This window comes from Macaca nemestrina, chromosome 19, assembly GCF_043159975.1.
Source record: "Macaca nemestrina isolate mMacNem1 chromosome 19, mMacNem.hap1, whole genome shotgun sequence".
NCBI lineage: Eukaryota > Metazoa > Chordata > Mammalia > Primates > Cercopithecidae > Macaca > Macaca nemestrina.
The window spans coordinates 18,488,449-18,494,916 of record NC_092143.1 but is presented as its reverse complement, the minus strand read 5'-3'; the positions used below and the strand labels follow the sequence as shown (position 1 = coordinate 18,494,916).

Below are 6,468 nucleotides of genomic sequence, written 5' to 3'. Positions count from 1 at the left end.
AGGGGGAGGGATTGCATTGGGAGTTATACCTGATGTAAATGACGAGTTGATGGGTGCTGACGAGTTGATGGGTGCAGCACATCAACATGGCACAGGTATACATATGTAACAAACCTGCACGTTGTGCACATGTACCCTAGAACTTAAAGTATAATAATAAAAAAAAAAAAAAAAAAAAGAAGAAGGTTATTTCCCATCATCTCCCAGGCTGTGAATAAGAATGAGGTTTCCTTCCTTGCCCTCTTGGAAAGAAAAAAAAAAAAACTGCAGATGATGAATCTGCTTAGCTGCCGTCTAAGACTGGGCTCTCAGCAACAGGGTTCCTCCCAATTCAAACTGCAGTCATGGTTCCTTCTGCCTTGGTGTCCTGCTCTTTCACGTGCGGGAAAAGGACCGTGGGGACCTGGCACTTTGATGGGTCTTTCCTTTCTCTCTAGGTAAGCAACACACTGAGAGTGTCTCATTGTACTTCTACTGTCCAATCAGTCAGAACTTGGCCTTAACCACTCCTGTGCCCGACACATGTTAGTTATTTAAGATCCATTTGGGTAAGAGGTAATTCTTTTGAAAATCCAAATCATTATAGGATCACCATGGGTAACTTTTGACAGGAAGGGGAGCAGTTCATAGAGCCCTCTGTGCGTACGTTCGCTCAGAAAAACGTAACTGCACAAATATTTGTATACATTTTCTAGAAGGGTATATATATACTCCATGGATCTCGGGCAGAAACCTCTGCTGTCAAGGGATTTAGGTCCAACCAATCACTCAAGCCATGAAATAAAATAGTATTACCAGACTGACGTTCTCATATTTATGAGGCACCATGCTAAGCAGTTGAGTTGCAGCAATGGACAAAGACTGCCTGTCCTCATGGAACATACAACTGGCCGTCCCAATGCAAAAGGCAGACACTAATCCCACAGTCATAGACATCAACACAAGTGCAGCTGCAGGAAGTAAACAGGAGAGGTGCATGGTACCATGAGGACTTACAGGAGGATCTGAACCAGCCAGGGACACCAGAAAAGCATGCCCTGAGAAAATGTGATTGAGCTGAAAGAGGGAGGGTGGCAAAAGCAGAGAGGGCTGCATGTGCCAACATCCTATGGCAGATGGCACCAGGGAATCTGCAGGGAGGGGGCCCATGTGGCTGGGGTGCAGGGAGCAAGGGACAGTGTGGATGAGCAGAGGCAGGAGAGGTGTGAGAGGGGCAGCCACACAGGTCCTTCTGAGCCTCAGTAAAGGATTCTCCACGCTGTGAGAAAAAATGAGAGGACTTTCAACTAGAGGCGGGTGGGTGGGCATGCTGACCTGATTTGATTTGTGTTTGAGGCTGGACTGCAGTACAGAGGATGAGCTAGATGGGGCTGCAGCAGACATGGGAGAGCCCTTGGGGCCCTACGTTGGGAGACCAGGTGTGAGATTAGAGAACTGTTAGAGTCGGAGGGAAGGGAAAGATTTGAGAGCTATTTCTAAATATTTTTAAATTGTTCATTACTATGGCTACATAGTAGTTGTACATATTCATGGGCTGCACGTGATATTTTGCTACAAGCATACAAGGTATAACGATCAAATGTGGGTAAGTGTGGTATCTATCACCTCAAGCATTTATCACTTCTTTGTGTTAGGAACATTCCAATTCCACTTTTTCAGTTATTTTAAAACACCTAATAAATTGTTAACTATAGTTGCCCTATTGTGCAACTGAACACTAGGTCTTATTCCTTCTATCTAACTGTATTTTTGTACCTACTAACCATCCTTTCTCTAGCTCCTGCTCCATACTTCCCTTTCCAGCCTCTGCTAACCAGCATTCTGCTCTCTATCTCCATGAGTTCAATTTTTTTTAGCTCTCACATATGAGTGAGAAGACGCAGTATGTGTCTTTCTGTGCCTGGCTTATTTCACTTAACATGATGTCTTCCAGTTTCATCCTCATTGTTGCAAATGACAGGATTTCATTCTTTTTAAGGCTGAATAATATTCCATTATGTATATGTACCACATTTTCTTTATCCATTCATCCACTGATGGACACTTAAGCTGATTCCATATCTTGGCTAATGTGAATAGTGCTGCAACAGACATGGGGATGCAGGTATTTCTTAAATGTATGGATGTCTTTTCGCTTGGATACATACCCAGCAGTGGTGTTGCTAGATCACATAGTAGTTTATTCGAGAGCTGATACGGTTTGGATCCCCCCCCAAAATCTCATGCTCAGTTGTAACCCTCAGTATTGGAGGTGGGGCCTGGTAGGAGGTGAATGTACCATGGGTGTAGTTTCTAATTGTTTAGCTCCATTTGCCTAATACTGTTCTCATGATAGTAAGTGAGTTCTCATGAGATCTGGTTGTTTAAAAGTGGGTAGCATCTCCCCCACATTTTTCCTCCTGCTCTGGCCATGCGAAACGTCTCACTTCCCCTTTTGCCTTCTGCCATGACTGTAAGTTTCCTGAGGCCTCCTCAGAGGCCAATCAGTTGCCAGCATCATGCTTCCTGTACAGCCTGCAGAACCGTGAGCCAATTAAACCTCTTTTCTATATAAATTACCCGGTCTCAGGTATTTCTTTATAGCAATGTGAGAACAGGCTAATACAAGAGTCATTTAGGAGATAAAAGTGGTAGGACTTAACGGAGACATGCTGGGCAGGTCTGAGCATTGTCAGTGGAGAGGAAAAGTTAGTAACTGGAGCGTGGGGCGCTCCGAGCTGTGGGTCCCGCAGCTGTGGAATGAGGAGCGCAGGAGGAAATGCATCCCCCTCCTGTTTTTTAGAGTCACTTGGCATTGGGAGGATTTCATAATGCTGACTTTTGCCTTCGCTGCCTTTCCTACCTCCTTGCATTGCCCCATCAATCCTCACTCAGATGGTACCTGCTTGCATTTCTTATGGGTATAGATTCCAGAATTAGAAAGAAAACAGATGGCCCAACTAACACCTTCTTTTCACCGGAGGTTTGGAGGTGAAAATACTGCCCAAGATTTTAGATGTTGATGTTTCAAATAAACAAGACATTTATTCCCCCAAAATGTATCCTGTTGACCACTAATCCCCTGAGATGCCCTTCAAATGTTTGCAAAAATAAACTTGTTACACACTTTGTATTGTCGTCTTTTTGGGGTATATATGATGCTCATTAGCATGTTAAAGTCTCAGCGGAGTCCTGCAGCAAAGAAACACTAAATCCTGATTTCCTAAAGTGAACTCTTTTACCCTAACTCCTGCTACTATTCCAGGCGCACAACTCAGGAAACCCATCCTCAGACCTCACTATGATTTCCCTTTTTTTATCTTTATTAAAAAACCCTGAATGCTTTAATAGTAAAAATATATGTTTATATTTCTCTCTTTTAAAAGATATTTAATAACAGGCCAGGCACAGTGGCTCACACCTGTAATCCCAGCACTTTGGAAGGCCTAAGGCAGGCAGATCACTTGGGGTCAGGAGTTCAAGACCAGCCTGGCCAACAAGGCAAAACTCTGTCTCTACTAAAAATACAAAAATTAGCTGGAATGGTGGCGGGCACCTGTAATCCCAGCTATTTAGAAGGCTGAGGCACGAGAATTGCTTGAATCCAGGAAACGGAGGCTTCAGTGAGCCAAGATCATGCCACTGCACTCTAGCCTGGGCAACAGAGCAGGACCCTGTCTCAAAAAAAAAAAAAAAGATATTTAATAACAATACTTCAGAAGACTGGATTTAACTGCCCTGCCTTCTCCCTCCTGCCAGTTGTCCACCCTGGCACAGACACATGAAGGTGAAGGCCCCTGGAAAGAAACGTCCCCCTTGGCTGTGACCTGTGGTTCGAGGGTGAAGACACTCTACTCCTTGCAAGGTCAACAGAAAAGCTGTTCCCTCCTGTTCACTGAGCCATCCTGCATCCTGAAGTAGACTCTCTCAGTCACGTGGATGAACAGGCCTGTGCCCACCACACATGGGACCATTCTGGCAGCTCTGTTCACTTCACCCCATTTATGTACCTGGTCAAACTTCCAGTCCAAGATAAAATTCCCATTATCTGTCACCACTGGACCTGCCTTGTTGACAGCCATTTGGAATTCAACCACACCCCTAAACTTCTGGCTCATAGCTCAGCTCACTGGGACGAAGGCACTGGGATTCCCTTGTGCCACTGATCCCCAAGGTTCTTTGCATCTTTCCTGATGACAGGAAAGAAGCTGACAGGCCTGGAAGGAAGTGGGAATGCAGACCAGGTCAGAATCTCCTGCTTCACCTTTCAGCTACTTGCTGCACAGCATGGACACTTGTAGAACCACTTCCAGTTCCCAGCACATTTTTATTCCTCAAGTGGTTCTCCACCACCCCGTGTCCCACCAGTTCTTAGCCTCCTCGACCTTGGACATCATGGAGGGGGGCCAGGCAGAAGCTGTTGGAGTTCCCATAGCTGGTGCTTGTGCTGCCAGCACTGTAGCAGGTACTGGACTGTGTATGCCCTGAGAGTTGCACATAGGAACCCTGGAGGTACCAGCTGTTTCCACCTCCTCTGGAGGATGCACCCACAGCCCACCCCAGAGCAGCACCAGGAGCCACCTGTAGAGGTCACTGAAGGACCCGGGGCACTGTCTCCTGATGCCTCACTCTGGCCATCTGCTCTGTGATTTCTGTCGTCTCATTACATTAGGGCCTGGAGAAGTTTCTCGGGCTGTTGTTTTTGGCATGCTCCCTCGATTCTTAGTCTCCAGGGTTGGGAAGCTGCTCTCTTGCTCCCACTGAAGCATCCCACCCCTTCTCACCCCTTCAAAGTGCTCCATGCTCCACAATCACCCAGTTGCTCCTCAGTTGCTTTCAAATCAAATGTCCGTTGCCTCGGTACAACCACTATCAGCTCTCATAGAGGAAACGCAGTCTGCGCCAGGCGATCCATGCTGATGATGGATGACTAATAGCCCACCACATCCTGTCCCTAGAAGACACATCTTATCCCAAACAATCCCTGCCGTTGTGATTTTTCATAAACCGACACATGTAGGCCACACCAGGGGCAGAGGTTTTGGGGGCAAAGGAAACACCATAAAAAACCAACCAGCCCTGATGACTTCCTCTAAGTGATTTCTTCTCTTCAAAAATCTGCTTTTTCTACTCTTGAAATCACAGGATCTATAAAATATTTCCATTATCTAGTCACCCGCTACCCCAGGAGCACCAATGGGTGTGAGCAGCAGAGAGAGCTGTTCATGTTTCTGGAGGCTGTGGAGGGAAGGGGGTAGGGGACGAGGCCTGTGATCTAGACGGGTTATGCATGCGGCGCTCACCAGCTCTGGTCTGTTTGTGACAATGCTTACCACTGTGAAGTCCTCCAAACCCTATGGGAAGACAAGAATGATGCTCATGTACTAGTTACGTAATAACACAAACACTTATGTCTTCGTGCGCCATATTTTTTCATCTGAGATGAGGCAGGTATTGTCTTTGCAAGCACTGACGGCACCCGTCGGCTTACATGGATGATTCCGTCAGACATCCCTGGATCTTTTCCCTTTGCTTAGCTTCTCTTTGTTCATTCCTCCAGCCTGTCATAAATGTGACTCAACTTTTTCCTTTCCTTTTTTTTTTTTTTTCGTTTTGAAACGCAGTCTCTCTCTGTTGCTCAGGCTGGAGTGCAGTGGCACAAGCCTGGTTCACAGCAGCCTTGACCTCCTGGGCTCCAGCAATCCTCTCACTTCAGCCTCCTGAGTAGCTGGGACCACAGGCATGCACTACCACACACATGTATGATTATAATCAATATTTGTTTTTGTTTTGTTTTCATAGAGATGGGGTCTCCCTATGTTGCCCAGGCTGGTCTCAAACTCTCCAGCTGAAGCAATCCTCCTGCCTTGGCCTCCCAAAGTGCTGGAATTACAGGTGTGAGCCACTGCGTCCTGCTGTGACTCAGCTTAATCAGCTATTCTAGGTTTCTCAGGGATTCCTTGTCTTCTCCTGAGTTAGAGAGAAGCTACCAGGTGTTTCTTGAGAGCACATTGCACCCTCTACTACAAAGAAACATTTTGTCTGTTCTCTTCCAATTGGCTGGGCAGGGACCACATCCTTCAGAAGAACTTGGGAGGTTCCTTCTATGCTAATCCAATGGTCTCTTTTCTGAGAAGTGTACATTCTCCTATTTCTTGCTGTCGGAAACTCTTGATCATCAAGCAGATTGTCTAAGACCTCTATTTTTTTTTTAAATTATCTTTCCTTCCCTTTATTCTATGACAATATTCCTTCACATCTTAAGGTGAATGACTGCTTTCTGTCCTTACAACCTTCTCTATTATTTCATTCAGCCTTCACCTAATTCTCCCACTCCAATTTTTGATGCTCCAACAATAATGTCAGCTGCTTCTAAGAATTCCTTCAGGAGCTTCAGTCAAGAGTGAGGACTCTATCTGCCTCTCTGTCTCTTTTTGTCTCTCTCTTTCTCTCCATCTTTCTGCCTCTTTCTGTCTCTGCATCTTCCTC

General features: G+C 45.9%; 1 pseudogene; it reads right to left on the bottom strand.

Moving 5' to 3' along the window:
* Positions 1 to 3,794: 3,794 nt before the first annotated feature.
* LOC139360102 (ribose-5-phosphate isomerase pseudogene) lies at positions 3,795 to 5,574 on the bottom strand (annotated as a pseudogene).
* Positions 5,575 to 6,468: the final 894 nt, after the last annotated feature.